This window comes from Rhinopithecus roxellana, chromosome 6 (assembly GCF_007565055.1).
Source record: "Rhinopithecus roxellana isolate Shanxi Qingling chromosome 6, ASM756505v1, whole genome shotgun sequence".
In the NCBI taxonomy this organism is placed as follows: Eukaryota; Metazoa; Chordata; class Mammalia; order Primates; family Cercopithecidae; genus Rhinopithecus; species Rhinopithecus roxellana.
In genome coordinates, this window is record NC_044554.1 from 96829240 (window position 1) to 96846080 (window position 16841).

The window sequence follows — 16841 nt, forward strand, 5'->3', positions numbered from 1 at the left end:
AGCCACCGCACCTGGCCTAAGACCCCATTTATAAAAAAAAAAAAAAAAAAAAAAAAAAAAAAGATAAGAGACACAAGGGGAGGGAGAAGGAAACATTATCTCCACTGCGCACCCACCAAGAAGCAAGCCCCCAACAGAGAGGACCCCAAATGCTGACTGCCAGGCCAGGCTTTCTGAGCCAATGGTGAGCCCTGCTCTGAGCATGAAGGGGGCTCCCCAAGTCCTGCCCTACAAGCACCCCAATGCCCACACATGCACTAGAATGCCAGTCCCACCCCAATCCTGCACCATGCAGAATCCAATGGGGGGTCCTGGGTGTGACACCACTCCAGGCTGGCACCTCACCTGATCCACGGGCCCCACTGCCTGTCTATCCCACAAGGCTTTGTTTGCATTTACCCAAGGCTCAGGGAATCCCAGAAGCTTGACTTAGGTCACCCAGTGGTGAAGCTAGAGTCTCCACATCCTCCCTGCCCAGGGCAAGCAGAGGGCAGGGCTGGACGGCCCCTTCCCTGTGAGTCTTGCCGGCTCTCAGGCGGAAGCCAAAGCTCTGAGCTTTATATACACTATCCCTCGGGTCTGGGAGAGCCGATGGGAGGGTGCCCGGCTGTCTGTGCCGCTGTCTCCACCCATACTTGGTCAGCCTTCTCCCACTTGCTCTGCCAGGCCCGTGGGGAGCTGCAGCCCGAGCTGTGCAGGCAACACTCACACAGTTGCTGGCCAGCAGTGGGGGTACTGAGGGAGCCCCAAGAAGAATGGGGTGGGGATAAATCCTGAGGTGCCCTGAGAGCACCCATTGGCCTGGTGGCCATCCAGATAGTGGGGACAGCTGAGAGCCAGCATGGGGATGGAGCCTTGCCCCAGCATCACAGCAGATCTGGGGCCAGAACCCAGGCTCCACAAGCCCATGTGGCTTCAAACAGGAGGGAAGGAGATGAAACTGACAAGATCACAGTGGATAGTGAGGACCAGGTTTACACAGCGCAGGGCTCGGCGCTCCTGGGCTGAGCAGGGCAAGACAGACCCAGGCCAAGTGCCCCAGTCAAACCCCAACTTCTCTGGCACCTGCAGCTGGGAGACAAGCAAGGGTTGAGTCTAAAAGCCCGGGTTCTGGTCCCACACACTACCATTCTCACTATGTCCGAGCTCAGGGCTGCGGTTCCTCAGTTGTAGAGGAGGCATCTTCTGGTCAGGGGCGGTGGCTCACACCTGTAAGCCCAGCACTTTGGGAGGCTGAGGTGTGCAGATCACCCAAGGTCAGGAGTTTGAGACCAGCTGACCAATATGGTGAAACCCCATCTCTACAAAAATACAAAAATTAATCGGGCATGGTGGTGGGCACCTGTAATCCCAGCTACTTGGGAGGCTGAGGCAGGAGAATCGCTTGAACCAGGGAGGCGGAGGTTGCAGTGAGCCGATATCATGCCATTGCACTCCAGCCTGGGTGACAGAGTAAGACTCTGTTTCTAAAAAATAAAAAAAAGTTAAAAATAAAGGAGGCATCTTCCTTGCCCTGCCAACAGCCTGGGGACCACAGGGCTCTGGGAACGCCCAGCCTGTCTGTCGTATAAGAGCTGGACACACACAGAGTTAGCATGCTCAGAACCACCAGCCACAAAAAAAGGTTCAACACCGAAAATAACCCACACATCCATCACCATTAGAATGAGTCAATAAGGCCAGGTATGGTGGCTCACGCCTATAATCCCAGCACTTTGGGAGGTCAAGGAGGGTGGATCACTTGAGGCCAGCAGTTCGAGACCAGCCTGGCCAACATGGTGAAACCCCATCTCTACTAAAAATACAAAAATTAGCCTGGCTTGGTGGCAGGCACCTGTAATCCTAGCTATTTGGGAGGCTGAGGCAGGAGGATCACTTGAACCCACGAGGTAGAGGCTGCAGTGAGCTGAGATCACGCCAGTGCACTCCAGTCTTAGCAACAGAGCAAGACTCTGTCTCAAAAAAAAAAAAAAAACCGGGCGCAGTGGCTCATGCCTGTAATCCCAGCACTTTGGGAGGCCGAGGTGGGCGGATCACCTGAGGTCAGGAGTTTCAGACCAGCCTGGCTAACATTGTGAAACCCCGTCTCTACCAAAAATACAAAAAAAAAAAAAAAAAAAAAAAAAATTAGCCAGGCATTGTCATGGGTGCCTGTAATCCCAGCTACTCGGGAGGCTGAGGCAGGAGAATTGCTTGAATGCTGGAGGTGGAGGTTGCAGTGAGCCGAGATCATGCTACTGCACTTCAGCCTGGAGATAAGAGCGAGACTCTGTCTCAATAATAATAATAATAATAAAAGTAAACAAGCTGTGGTTTGCTCACATAGTAGAACAACATACAGCAATGAGAATGAATGAATGCCAACTGCATGCAATGATATGTAAGAACCTCGCAATTACAATCTTGAGTGAAAGAAGTCGGACATAAAAACAGTGCATACAAAAGAAGACATACAAGCGGCCAAGAACCGTATAAAAAATGCTCAGCATCACGGATCATCAGAACATGCAAATTAAAATCACAATGAGATACCATCTTACGCCAGTCAGACTGGCTATTATTCAAAAGCCTGAAAACAATGCATGTTGGAGAGGATGTGGAGAAAAGGGAACGCTTATACACGGCTGGTAAGAATGCAAATTAGTACCTTTATGGGAAACGGTGCAGAGATTTCTCAAAGAACTGAACATAGAATGGGGCTTCCATCCAGCAATCCTACTAATTGCCATCTACCCAAAGGAATATGATTCATTCTATCCAAAGGATACCTGCACTGGTATGTTGATCACAGCACAGTTCACAAGAGCAAAGATATGGAATCAACATATGTGTCCGTCAGGGGAGGACTGGATAGAGAAAATGTGGTATATGTCTACCACGGAATACCACTCAGCCATCAAAAAGAATGAAATCATGTCTGTTTCAGCAACATGGATGGAACTGGGAGCCATTATCCCTAGCGAAACAACTCAGAAAATCAAATACCACATGATGGCACTTACAAGTGGGAGCTAAACAATGGGTATACATGAAAATACAGAGGTGAGTAATAGACGCCGGAGACTACGAAAGGTGGGAAGAGGCCAGGCGCGGAAGCTCATGCCTGTAATCACAGCACTTTGGGAGGCCAAGGTGGGCGAATCATTTGAGGTCAGGAGTTTGAGACCAGCCTGACCAACATGGAGAAACACCGTCTCTACTAAAAATACAAATTAGCCGGGCATGGTGGTGCATGCCTATAATCTAGGTACTTGGGAGGCTGAGGCAGGAGAATCGCTTGAACTTGGGAGGTGGAGGATGCGGTGAGCTGAGATCGCGCCATTGCACTCCAGCCTGGGTGACAAGAGCAAAACTCTGCCTCCAAAAAAAAAAGAAGAAGAAGAAGAAGAAGGGCCTCAAGTCAGCACCCCAGGGTGCTCTCTCACTCCTACACCTTCTCCTGCAGGCAAGGGTTGGGGAAGAGGCTGAGCCCACTGAGGTTCAGGCCTGGTCCCTGAGTGGCATAAGCCACCCCAGCCAGAGGGGACGGGGTGCAAACCAGGGTCCACTCCAGGGTGTGGTGTCTTGGAGAAAAGACGAACCCAGCAGGCCATGAGCAAACTATGCCCCTGAGGGGCAGCCCAGCACACTACAAGGGGCAGGAAGGGTGGAGGAGGAACAGAACTAATTTGGTGGCCCAGGGGTGAGGACAGTCACTAATTAGCCTTCAAGGCAGGGTCTTTACTATTTATTTATTTATTTATTTTTGCGACAGGGTCTTGCTGTGCTGCCCAGGCTGGAATGCAGTGGCATGATCACAGCTCACTGCAGCCTCAAACTCCTGGGGGTCAAGCAATCCTCCCACCTCAGCCTCCTGAGTAGCTGGGATTACAGACACTGCACCTGGCTAATTTTTGTATTTTTTATAGAGACAGGGTTTTGCCAAGATGCCCAGGCTGGTCTCCAACTCTGGGGCTCCAGTGATTATCCTGCCTCGGCCTCCCAAAGTGTTGGGATTACAGGTGTGAGCCACCGTGCCTGGCCTCAACATTGGTTCTTTTCTTTTGCTGCTTCCAGAAAGGGAACCGCATGTTAGTCATCAAATTCTAGCTGAAAGCCACAGACACCCTCCCACACTCATATCCACTAGGTCACATGTCCAGGCCTTCGCACGTGCCATGCTGGGTTCCTAGAATGCCCTACCTCTCACTGGTTGCAACTTTTTTATTTAAACATTTTTTAAAAAATAGAGACAGGCTGGGCACAGTGGCTCACGCCTGTAATCCCAGCACTTTGGGAAGCCAAAGCTGGCGGTGGCAATCACCTGAGGTCAGGAGTTCGAGACCAGCCTGGCCAACATGGTGAAACCCCATTTCTACTAAAAATACAAAAAATTACCCGGGTGTGGTGGCACATGCCCGTAATCCCAGCTACTCAGGAGGCTGAGGCAGGAGAATCGCTTGAACCCAGGAGGCAGAGGCTGCAGTGAGCTGAGATTGCGCCAGTGCACTCCATCCTGGGCAGCAGAGTGAAATTGCGTCTCAAACAAAACAAAACAAAATCAAAAATAAAATAAAATAAAATAAAAATAGAGATGGGGCCAGGTGCGGTGGCTCATGCCTGTAATCCCAACGCTTTCGGAGGCCGAGGCGGGTGGATCACCTGAGATCAGGAGTTCAAGATCAGCATGGCAAAACCCTGTCTCTACTAAAAATACCAAAAAAAAAAAAAAAAAAAAAAAAAAAGCTGAGTGTGGTGGCAGGCACCTGTAATCCCAGCTAATGGAGAGGCTGAGGCACAAGAATTGCTTGAACCCAGGAGGTGGAGGTCACAGTGAGCTGAAATCACGCTACTGCACTCCAGCCTGGGCGAGAGAGTGAAACTGTGTCTCAAAATAAATGAATAAATAAAAATAAGAGACGGGGACTCACGACATTGCCCAGGCTGGTCTCGAACTCCTAGGCTCAAGCGATCCTCCTGCCTCGGCCTCCCAAACCGCTGAGATTGCAGGTGTGAACACTGCACCAGCCCGTGGGTGCAGCTTTAGGAAGGCAAGATCTTTCCGTATCTTGTTCATTGCTGGGCTCTCGGTACCTGGGACAGCACCCAGCCCATACAGGAGCTCAAAAATATATGTTTAGTGAATATATGAATGCATTAAAATGCCCTCCTCTGGATTGCTTGAGCCCTGGAGGTGGAGGTTGGAGTGAGCTGAGATGGCACAACTGCACTCTAGCCTGGGCGACAGAGTGAGACTCCATCTCAAAAAAAAGAAAAAAATGCCCTCCTCTGCTACTCTCGTCCTCCCCACATCGAGCTGGATTCTTACAGTGTCTTGTTCACACCTCATGGCCACATTCACCAGCCTGCTCAGAGCCATCTCTGGGAAGGACAGAGAAAAGCAGATCAACATTCCGACTGACAGGTTGTGCTGGAAAGGCTGGTCCCCCAAGCACACAAGGCATGGAGTGTTCCCAGGGGTAGGTCCCACAAACAAAGGAACAGGCAGTAAGCTCCCTATCACTGGAGGGGTTCAAGTAGACAGAGGCTGGGGCTTCCTCTCAAAGCGGGGGCCCTGCTTTTGTTTTCTTTTTTTGAGATGGAGTCTCGCTCTGTCCCCCAGGCTGGAGTGCAGTGGCGCAATCTCGGCTCACTGCAAGCTCCGCCTCCCGGGTAAACGCCATTCTCCTGCCTCATCCTCCTGAGTAGCTGGGACTACAGGCGCCCACCACCGCACCCGGATAATTTTTTGTATTTTTAGTAGAGACGGGGTTTCACCATGGTCTCGATATCCTGACCTTGTGATCCACCGGCCTCGGCCTCCCAAAGTGCTGGGATTACAGGCGTGAGCCACCGCGCCCGGCCTTGTTTTCTTATTCAGTTGGGTTTTTTTTTGAGACAGGGTCTTACTCTGTCGCCCAGGCTGGAGGGTGGTGGCACAACCATGGCTCACTGCAACCTCAACTTCCCAGGCTCAAGCAATTCTCCTGCCTCAGCTCCTCCCACCCCAGTGGCACTACAGGCAGGCGCCACTACGTCCAGTTATTTTTTTCTTATTTTTTTGCAGACATGGGCCCTTGCTAGGTTGCCCAGACTGGTCTCAAGCCCCTGAGTTCAAGCAATCCTCCCGCCTTGGCCTCCCAAAGTGCTAGGATTACAGGTGTGAGCCACCACACCCAGCCGGTTCCTGCTCTTGTTGGTACAGCTGCTCTCAGAGGCTGTCCTGAGCTCGCACTAGGATTCTGTAGCTGTACAGATGCATCTCTTCCCCCGTACCCCAGACCCAAGCTGACTGAGGACACAGACTCCAAGAAGAAGGGACGGAGCAGCAAGCCAGGAGCCCAGATACCTGCGTCAGAGAGGCAACCCGCAGCTGATCAGCCAGTAACGCGGGACGATGGTGTCCATAAGGGAACAAATGCTGGTCTTAGGGACTGTATTAGTCTGCTACGGCTGTCATTACAAAGGATCACAGACTAGGTGGCTTAAACAACAGAGATGTAGGGTTCACAGCTATGGAGGCTGAAAGAGTCCAAGGTCAAGGTGTCAGCAGGGTTGGTTTCTTTTGCTTTTTTTTTTTTTTTTTTTCTGAGACAAAGTCTCACTCAGACTTTTTTTTTTTTTTTTCTTTCTGAGACAGGGTTTCACTCTGTCGTCCAGGCTGGAGTGCAGTGACACGATCTCGGCTCACTGCAAGCTCCGCTTCCCAGGTTCAAGCAATTCTCCTGCCTCAGCCTCCCGGGTAGCTGCGACTACAGGTGCACGCCACTACACCTGGCTAATTTTTTATCTTTTTAGTAGAAACGGGGTTTTGCCATATTGACCAAGCTGGTCTTGAACTCCTGACCTCGTGATCTGCCCTCCTCGGCCTCCTAAAGTGCTGGGATTACAGGCATGAGCCACCGTGCCTGGCCCTTTTTTTTTTTTTTTTTTCTTTTTTTTCAGACAGAGTCTTGCTCTGTTGCTCAGGCTGGAGTGCAACGTGGCAATCTCAGTTTACTGCAGCCTCCGTCTCCCAGGTTCAAGAGATTCTCCTGCCTCAGCCTCCCGAGTATCTAGGATTACAGGTGTGCGCCACTACACCTGGCTAATTTTTGTATTTTTAGTAGAGACGGGGTTTCACCATGTTGGCCAGGCTGGTCTTGAACTCCTGACCTCGTGATCTGCCCACCTCAGCCTCCCAAAGTGCTGGGATTACAGGCATGAACCATGGCACTGGGCACAGCAGGGTTGTTTTTTTCGGAGGCCTCTCTCCTTGGCGTGGCGATGGCTGTCTTTTCCCTGGGTCCTCATGTGGTCTTCCCTCTGAACATGCCTGTGTCCAGATGTCCTTTACTTACAAGGACAGTGATCATATTGGATGAGGACACCAGTCATATTGGATGAGGGCCCAAATGACCTCCTTTGAACTTGATTACCTCTATAAAAACTTTTTTTTCTCTTCTTTTTTTCTGAGACAGGGTTTCACTCTGTCATCCAGGCTGGAGTGCAGTGGCACGATCATAGCTCACTGCAGACTCAAATTCCTGGGTTCAAGAGATCCTCCTGCCTCAGTATCCTAAGTAGCTGAGACCACACCCAGCTACTTTTTTTAATTTTCTGTAGAGATGAGGTCTGGCTCTGTTGCCCAGGCTGGTCTCAAACTCCTAGGCTCAAGCAATTCTCCCTCCTTGGCCTCCCAAAGTGCTGGGATTACAGGCATGAGCCCTGATTCCTGGCCTAATTTTCTCATTTACTTTTAATCAGGTTAGACTGCATTTATCATTGTAAATCACCTCAAATCCTTTCTGGAATCAAACCAGGAACACACAAGCCCCTTTCAGACGTCTTCCAACTCCTCCTCTGTGGTCCCTGGCTCCAAAGAAGCTGAATGTGAGCAAAGTAAAGAAATGAATTGGCTGGGCGCGGGGGCTCACACCTGTAATCCCAGCACTTTGGGAGGCCAAGGTGCATGGATCACGAGGTCAGGAGTTGGAGACCAGCCTGGCCAACACGGTGAAACCCATCTCTACTAAAAATACAAAAAATTAGGTGGGCGTGGTGGCAGGCACCTGTAATCCCAGCTACTCGGGAGGCTGAGGTGGGAGAATTGCTTGAACCCAGGAGGCGGAGGTTGCAGTGAGCCGAGATCGCACCATTGCACTCCAGCCTGGGCGACAGTGCAAGACTCCATCTCAAGAAAGGAAGGAAGGAAGGAAAGAAAGAAAGAAACAAGGAGGGAGGGGGGGAGGGAGGGGGGAGGGGGGGAGGGAGGGAGGGAGGGAGGAAGGAAGGAAGGAAGGAAGGAAGGAAGGAAGGAAGGAAGGAAGGAAGGAAGGAAGGAAGGAAGGAAGGAAATGAATGGGTTTGTACAGGGAACAGCCTACATTACATAAGGGAACAGCCTAGCAGAAACAGAAAGGTACAAGGTGGCAAAAAACCCAGATGCCCAACATTACTTCTCCCCGCCGCCAGTATAACTCCCCCAACTTCACACTCATCGTGGGAGAATGGTGGGTTCTTCACTGAGCCCCCAGCCAGACACTCTACTCCCTGCTGCTCCATTCTCAACTTTTCTTCCTTTGCCCCCATCATGAATGCCCTCCTTAACTGCCTCAAGCCCACCTACCCTTCAAAACTCAGCCCCAGCTGGGTGCAGTGGCTCACACCTATAATCCTAGCACTTTGGGACGCCAAGGTGGGAGGATCCCTTGATCTCAGGGGTGTGAGACCACCCTGGGCAACACGGTGAAACCCTGTCTACAGAAAAATATAAAAATTAGCTGGGCATGGTGACACACGCCTGTAGTCACAGCTACTGGAGAGGCTAAGGTGGGAAGACGGCTTGAGCCTGGGAGGTTGAAGTTGCAGTGAGCCGAGATCACGCCACTGTACTCCAGCCTGGCTGACAGAGAGCCAGGCCCTGTCTCAAAACAAACCAAAACAAAACCTAGCCCCAGTTCTATTCCTCCAGGAAGCCCTCCAGACTACCCCACCCAACACACCAGAGCCCAGCCTCCCAGCATAACCTTCAGGGCAATATGCAACCGTTGCCCAGCCAACAGCTCCACTAGGCATCAAAGTGTCTGGCCTTGAAATGTTTCTGGAAAGGGCTGGTATTGTTTACATTGTCAGGAAGCAGGGCGGATGTCTTCCCAATTTAGTAAAAGCTTCTGGAAGCTCAATGCCGCACACTGTGGGGTGGGCAGGGGCTGGAGCACCCCCAAAAGGAGCTGGGCCAGAATCAGCCAGATTTAGCTGCAGGCAAGGGCAGACCAGCTTGAGACCTCAGGGTGCTGGGGGCGACATTGAAAAACCAGGCCCTTCTCCTGGTGAGCCGGAAATTCCACCCTCTCATCCCAAGGGGCGGAAAAGGCAAAGGAGGGAAATGAATCGGGAGCGGGTGTCGCTCAGGGCTCAGGCTAGAGTGGAAGGTATGATCCCAGCCATGGAGCAAGAAACACTCCGTCAAGACAGAAGCCGTTAAGCAGAGAAGGTCCTAAATTCAGGCCTCGTTAATAAAAGCCATCTGGCCTGTTTTGCCTTCTACTCAGAAGGGAAACGTTTCATTAACATTTTGAAGCACTTTCCTCTGCAAACACAAGTTTTGTATTACTGGTTCTGTTGTGACTAGCCTTGAAGCCCAGTGAGAAGAGCCAGGGTAGGAGGCTCAAAAGCTCGGGTCTGGCCGGGCACGGTGGCTCACGCCTATAATCCCAGCACTTTGGGAGGCCAAGGCGGGCAGATCACTTGAGGTCAGGAGATCGAGACCAGCCTGGCCAAAATGGTGAAACCCGGTCTCTACTAAAAATACAAAAATTAGCCAGGCGTGGTGGAGCGTGCCTATAATCCCAGCTACTCAGGAGGCTGAGGCAGGAGAATCACTTGAACCCGGAAGGCAGAGGTTGCGGTGAGCCGAGATCGCACCACTGCACTCCAGCCTGGGCAACAAGAGCGAAACTCCGTCTCAAAAATAAAAAAAAAAAAAAAGCTCCAGTCCTACACTGCCAGTCAGACCTACATCTCCAGGTCCTAAAAGGAGAGAGCCTCCTCCTGTCCCAGGGCAGGGCTAGGGGAAGCCAGTGGCAGGCAGCCCAGGCCATCGCACCTGTCCTCTCCTCCCCACACTGGCCTGATCAGTGCACTCTGGTTTCTTTCAACAAATCACGCTGCAACTGATCAGTCCCACATCCGGTGGCACAATGGCTAAATGACCATGGATCTGCCTCCTCCATCAGCTCATGAGCTCCCTGAATGCCCACCTTCGCCGGTCCTCACCTAGCTACACAACTTTCATCATCAATGCAGCCAACCAACTATCCCACCTGTGCCAGCCCCGTTTTCAACCCCCACTCCCAGAGACCACATGGCCTGGCCCCCACCAGCCGAACAGAGGCGGGTGGGCTTCCATATCCAGGCTGGACTAATCAGTGTCTCTCTGCACCCCAAGATGAAGGAGACCCCCACTGGGAGGTCCCGGGGACTCAGGCTACAGCCTCGTTCAACACAGCCACGCTCACAACCCAAGGAGACGGAGCCTGTAGGGGAAAGGAGAAGGAGACAGGACGGATGTGCTGAGAGAGGCCGAGAAAATGAAACCGCAGTCCACAGAGAGGAAAGCCAGAGGAGGAGCTGCCTGCCAGCTTCCAGGGTCCCGGGGGGCCAGGTCGCCTGCAATTGTTTGCTGCACAAGTTCTCTGTTCTCTACTCTTAAGTCCCTTTTCACCTAACCTAATTGAAGGAGGTTCCTGTTCCCTGCAACAAAATAATTCCAAAGGTATGGGATCGGAGGGCACTCCCACACCGCCCTCAAAGCCAGCCCTGCTCCTCAAACCATGCCTACTCCTCGCAGTTTATTAAAGGGGCCACAGCAGCCTTAAGTGAGGCAAGTCTGGGTGTGCCCAGCCTGGGAGCATGGGGAGAGCTGCAGTGGAAAGATACAACCAACTGGGGGCGGACCCTAAAAGGTAGATAGCGTATTTGGACTTTGCACCTGAGCAAAAGGGGTGGGTGTCTGAGAAGGCAGGATCGTAATTGTTCAGGGACATGAACCTGAAGAGGGTGGGTAGAGTGGTGTGGCTGAAGGAGGCATGCCTCCCAGGCATACAGTAGGTGCTTAGCAAATGTATCAAGGGCAGACACAGCCACCTCTTTGCACCAGGATATTCTTATCTGTAAAATGTAAGCAGCCTTATCAAAATATCCACAAATGAAGGAATGAATTTAAAGAGCTCAGAACCAGGCCGGGTGTGGTGGCTCAGGCCTGTAATCCCAGCACTTTGGGAGGCCAAGGTGGGCGGATCACTTGAGGTCAGGAGTTCCAGACCAGCTTGGCCAACACGGTGAAACCCCACCTCTACTAAAACTACAAAAACTTAGCCAGTCTTGGTGGCGTGGGCCTGTAGTCCCAGCTACTCGGGAGGCTGAGGCAGGAGAATTGCTTGATTCCGGGAGGTGGAGGTTGCAGTGAGCTGAGGTCGCACCACTATATTCCAGCCTGGGCAACAGAGCAAGATTCCATCTCAGAAAAGCTCAGAACCATTCTCCACAAAGTAAGCACTTAATATATACTTTTTTTTTTTTTTAACCTGCACAAAATCTGAAGTACTCACAAGAACCAATGGGCAGGGAATTACAGGGTCACAAACGCAGCTTCCCTCCCCTGGATATGGAAGTGGAGGTAGAGCAGATGGCATCAAGAGGGTAGAACTGGCTGGGCGCGGTGGCTCACGCCTGTAATACCAGCACTTTGGGAGCCTGAGGCAGGTGGATCACCTGAGGTCAGGAGTTCAAGACCAGCCTGGCCAACATGGTGAAACCCTGTCTCTACTAAAACTACAAAAAAATTAGCCAGACGTGATGGCGCATGCCTGTAATCCCAGCTACTTGGGAGGCTGAGGCAGGAGAATCGCTTGAACCCAGGAGGCAGAGGTTGCAGTGAGCCGAGATCGTGCCATTGCACTCCAGCCTGGGCAACAAGAGCAAAACTCCATTTCAAAAAAAAAAAAAAAAAGACGGCAGGACCAACTGTCAGGGTGGCAGGGCCAGGAAGGGAGGCCAAGAGGGAACTGGAGGACCACACGTGGGCAGGCCTGCCAGGTGGGGAGCAGGGACAGCTGGAGCTGTGGGGAGATGGCCTTTCCATCACCAAGGGAGGCAGGACCAGGGAGAAGGCTGCAGTGAGGCAGAGAACAGCAGGACCCGGGTCAGGGCTAACCAGCAAGGCTGCTCGAAGAAGGACAAACAGCCTGGAGTGGACATGAGCCTCCTCTCCCTGAAACGTGTGTGAGTAGAGGCTGGGAAGCCACTCTACAGCAGCAACAACACTCACAGGACATCTACTCTGTCACAGGGCACACAGTTCTCCTAACAACCCTAAAAGCCAGATACCATAAGGATCCCAATTTTACAGATGAGGATGTCCAGGCAGAGAGAGACACAATGTGCGAGGTTACATAGCTAGGGAGTGGCAGAGCTGGGATTTGAACACGGGCTGTTAAGCTCCAGCATCTGAACTCTTCGCCGCCAAGGTAGACAGCAGATGCTGGAAAGCGACTAGTGCTCCTTGGAGTAAATTCCCCCTGCTGGGATTTCGGGCTCTGAGTGCAGAATTCCAGGCACCACCTTCCCAGCCTGCAAGGTGCCGGTGCTGAGGGCTGGAGTTTGCAGGTGCACACAGGTGAGTGTGGAGCAGGCTCCTCCCAGGCACCTCTACCTGCCTCTTCTGCCTTTGGAGCCCCTCTCCATCTCCACCCCCTCCACCTGTCCTGAAGCCAGAACCCCATCATTCCCTGGCAAGGCACTGCAGACAGGAACGCACCCTGTCCTCAACCGCAGGTCTAAGTCCCCTAAATCCTAAGCTGTTTCTCTAACCCAATAGCCTCCTTTTCTGACTCCAAGCCCTTTTCCATGCTATTTCTCCTGCACGAAACCCCCTTCAAGCATCCTGGCAGCAAACTTCTGCATGATGCTCTATGAAGCTTCCTGGTCTGCCCCATCCTCCAGGGGATCCCCTCTATGTCCCCAGCTTCCCCACTAATGCACTCATCAAACCCCGGGGCTGCATTTTTTGGGGGCACCGAGGCTGCTGTCCTGTGTATCAGCCAGCCCCTAGAAGTTCCGGGTCAGGTAACAACAGCTGAATGAATGAAGGGCTTATTGTTTACATTTACAACTGATGGGGAAGAGGCTTCTGGAGCACACACGTGGTGCTCCCTGCACTCTCCTCCTCCTCTTCTGCCCACAGCCCTAGGCCACCCCACCCACCTCCCTCAGGCATCCTGCAAGAGTGAGGGCAGCCCCCCTCATCCCAGACCCCCACTTCTCATCCAGAAGAGACAGGAAGGGTCTCAGACATTGAGGGACACACTGTTGGATGGGTGATTTCCCCCCAAGATGCTCCCTCTGCCCGTCCTTCCCAGGGTGGGGCTGGGCCCTGCGTGGCAGTGCCCAGTGGGCACCAGCTCGGCCCAAGCTCCGCCTGAAAGGTCCAAACGGGCGGGCACTGGAGGCTCAGCCAAGCATCCTCCGCGGCCGCCGCCCCTCCCCGGGAGGAGGGCAGAAAATCTGCTGCCTCACCAGCCACCAGCGCCAGCTTGGGGGGGCACCCCCTGAGGAAAGCCGCCCGCTTCAGTCTCCTCCTATCCCTCCTCAGCCATGCACTTCAACCAAGTTTCGCAAAGGGCATCGGCCAGGCGACCCCATAGGGTGCAGCAGGGAGGAGTGGTGGGCAGTCCCTGTTCTCCCAGGCCCCAGGTTTGGAGATGGGGGCTGCATGGCCGCGCCCACCAGGCTGTGCTCCCCAGGCTCTGTGAGCCCAGAGAGCCCTGCGGCGCGTCCAGCCGTCTTGCTCTGCCCTTGGAAGTGGGGACGGGCTTCCGCCCCAACAGACGGCCCAAACCCTCGTCCGTGGGTGGGGACCCTGATGAGGCTGGTGATGCCTTCAACAGGGGGACCCGCAGCCCGGGAATAGCCCCCAACCCTGGCACCCCAAGCAGCGCCCCCTCCTCTCCTGCAAGCAACGGGGAAGTTGGAGCACACCCCAGCCAGCTCCCGCCCACGCCCACCGGCCGGCCTCGAACCCTCCCGCCCCTGCCCACGCCCCGACAATGCCTACCGGCCGGCAGCCCCGCTTTCGGCCAGGCCGCCGCCCCCCATATCTCTCCGTCCTTTGTTGCCAGCGCGACACCCTCCCTCGGCCCCTCGGGCGGCCCCTACCTTGGTCCCTCCAGCATCAGGCTAAGCGGCGGGAGGCCCGGAGAGCCCCGGCCTCCTCTTCTCGGGCCCGGGTGCGCTGGAGGGCGAGGATGCTGCGGCCCCTCCCTGCGCGGCGCTGCCCACCGGCTGCACCCCCTCCTGGCGCCGGGGATCCCCGCGATCGGTGCTCGGGGCCCGGGTCTCGCGCCCCGTCTCCGGGGAGGCAGGAGGCGTGCACCGAGGCCGCCCGGCAGCAGCCTGCGCGCCCCGCGGCCGAGCCGAGCCGAGCTCCCGCGGAGCCAGCGGAGCCAGCGGAGCCAGCGGCCCGGCTCCGGGAGGAAACAAAAGGGGCCGGCGCTGGGGCGGGCGCGGGAGGGCGGGGCCTGGGGCGGGCGGGGAGGGAGGGGCGGGTCAGGCGCCCGCTGGCGGCCTCGCGGTTCTCAGGCCTCAGTGCCGCGCGGAAAGCAGGCGGGCGGGCGGAAAACGAGGCTCAACCTCTTCCACCTCACCCCGCTCCATCTCTTTTCCTTCTCAGGCCGCAGGTGTCATTGGTGGGGCGTCCGGGGTACGCCCACATCTACCTCCGCGCTGGGCACCTGGTGGTGCTTACATCGCGTTTGGTGAAACACATCCTCCAGCCATGCTATGCTTGCAAAGATGTCTCGGGTCATTGGGATGGACCGCAGCTTGGAAAGGTGAGATGCTGTTGACACTGGACAGAAAGGGCTGAGGAGGGGGCAGTGCTGCTGGGGCGAAAACTTCAGGTCTGTATTGGGGCCAGCGTGGGTGGGGATCTTTGGCATAGGATCTCATGGTTATCAAGGATCTCATAGTCTGGGAGGTGGCTCACGCCTGTAATCCCAGCACTTTGGGAAGCCAAGGCGTGGAGATCGCCTGAGGCCAGGAGTCCGAGAACAACCTGGGCAACGTAACATAGTGAGACCTCCGTCTCTCCAAAAATACAAAAATTAGCTGGGCGCGTGCATGTGGTCCCAGCTACTGGGGCGGCTGAGGTGGGAGGATCGCTGGAGCCCAGAAGGTCGAGGCTGCAGTGAGTCATGATCAAGCCACTGCCTTTCAGCCTGGGCGACAGAGCGAGACTCCGTCCCAAAAGGAAAAAAAAAAAAAAAAAAAAAAAAAAAAAGGATCTCATGGTGATCGGCTCCCAAGATACAAATGAACCCTCTCGGCCGGGCGCGGTGGCTCAAGCCTGTAATCCCAGCACTTTGGGAGGCCGAGACGGGCGGATCACGAGGTCAGGAGATCGAGACCATCCTGGCTAACACGGTGAAACCCCGTCTCTACTAAAAAAATACAAAAAACTAGCCGGGCGAGGTGGCGGGCGCCTGTAGTCCCAGTTACTCGGGAGGCTGAGGCAGGAGAATGGCGTAAACCCGGGAGGCGGAGCTTTGCAGTGAGCTGAGATCCGGCCACTGCACTCCAGCCCGGGCGACAGAGCGAGACTCCGTCTCAAAAAAAAAAAAAAAAAAAAACAAATGAACCCTCTCCAGGACAGGATGCCTCTACTGCTATTTCAGAGGAGTTGAGACAGCTGCCACGTCCCCTCCTGCATGGAGAGGCAGATACCAAGTTTCAGCTCAGAAACTAAGCAGTGACCAAACCCTGACGCCTGTCCGTGCCCAGGCTGCGGTTGGCTTCTGTGGCTTGGTTTCCCTCTGTCCCCTCTTGATAAGCTAGCCTGGATGCCTTTGACCTAGCTGGCCGTTCTATTAGTCCCGCCCTGCCCCCTTTCTCTGTTTGACAAATCATACTTCCGCTTCAAAGCAGAGCTTAAATGTCCCTGTTTTTCCCTTGAGTGCAGGAATGTGGGTGTTGGGGGAGGTTGTGGTCGGTATGGTGAGACCACTGTTCTGCGGGAGAGAGGTGCCACATATGGTCTTGTTCCTATCCCCTAAGGGACCCTCTTGGCAGAGGGTAGACATCCAGTAATATTTGTTGAATGAATGCATGAACCTGCTAAGTTAACATTACCACCCCTCAACTGTCTTGGTATCTATAATCTTTGAGAAATGAGTGAACCTTTTTTTAGAGAAGGAGTCTCACTCTGTCAGCCAGGCTGGAGTGCAGTGGTGCGATCATAGCTCACTGCAGCCTCAAATTCCCAGGCTCAAACGATCCTCTTGCCTCAGCCTCCAGAGTAGCTGGGACTACAGGCATGCACCACCATGCCCAGGTATTTTTTTTTTATTTTTTGTAGAGATGGGGTCTCATTATGTTGTCCAGGTTGATCTTAAACTCTTGGCTTCAGATGATCTTCCCACCTCGGCCTCCCAAAGTGCTGGGATTACAGCTGTGAGCCACCATGCCTGGCCTAAACATTTTGACCACAGTTTCCCCAACTGTAAGTTGGGAAGAGTGCTTCTTTTTTTTTTTTTTTTTGAGACAGAATCTTACTCTGTCGCCCAGGCTGGAATGCAGTGGCATGATCTTGGCTCACTGCAACCTCCATCTACTGGGTTTATACCATTCTCCTGCCTCAGCCTCCCGAGTAGCTGGGACTACAGGTGCCTGCCACCATGCCCGGCTAATTTTTTTTTTTTTTTTTTTTTTTTTTTTTGGTATTTTTAGTAGAGATGGGATGTCACCGTGTTAGCCAGAATGGCCTCGATCTCCTAACCTTGTGATCCGCCTGCCTCAGACTCCCAAAGTGCTGGGATTACGGACAT

General features: G+C 53.8%; 1 protein-coding gene across 3 annotated transcripts in view; it reads right to left on the reverse strand.

Annotated features, from left to right (window-relative positions):
- Nucleotides 1-14503, reverse strand: part of CLIP2 (CAP-Gly domain containing linker protein 2) — a 109409-nt gene extending 94906 nt beyond the window's left edge. For 2 of the 3 annotated variants that reach the window (XM_030933075.1, XM_030933076.1), the window contains exon 1: nt 14176-14503. The gene's annotated coding sequence lies outside the window, so the exon portion shown is untranslated. The remainder of the gene's footprint in view (nt 1-14175) is intronic. The other variant, XR_004058073.1, reaches the window with a different exon arrangement.
- Between the last annotated feature and the right edge of the window lie 2338 nt (nt 14504-16841).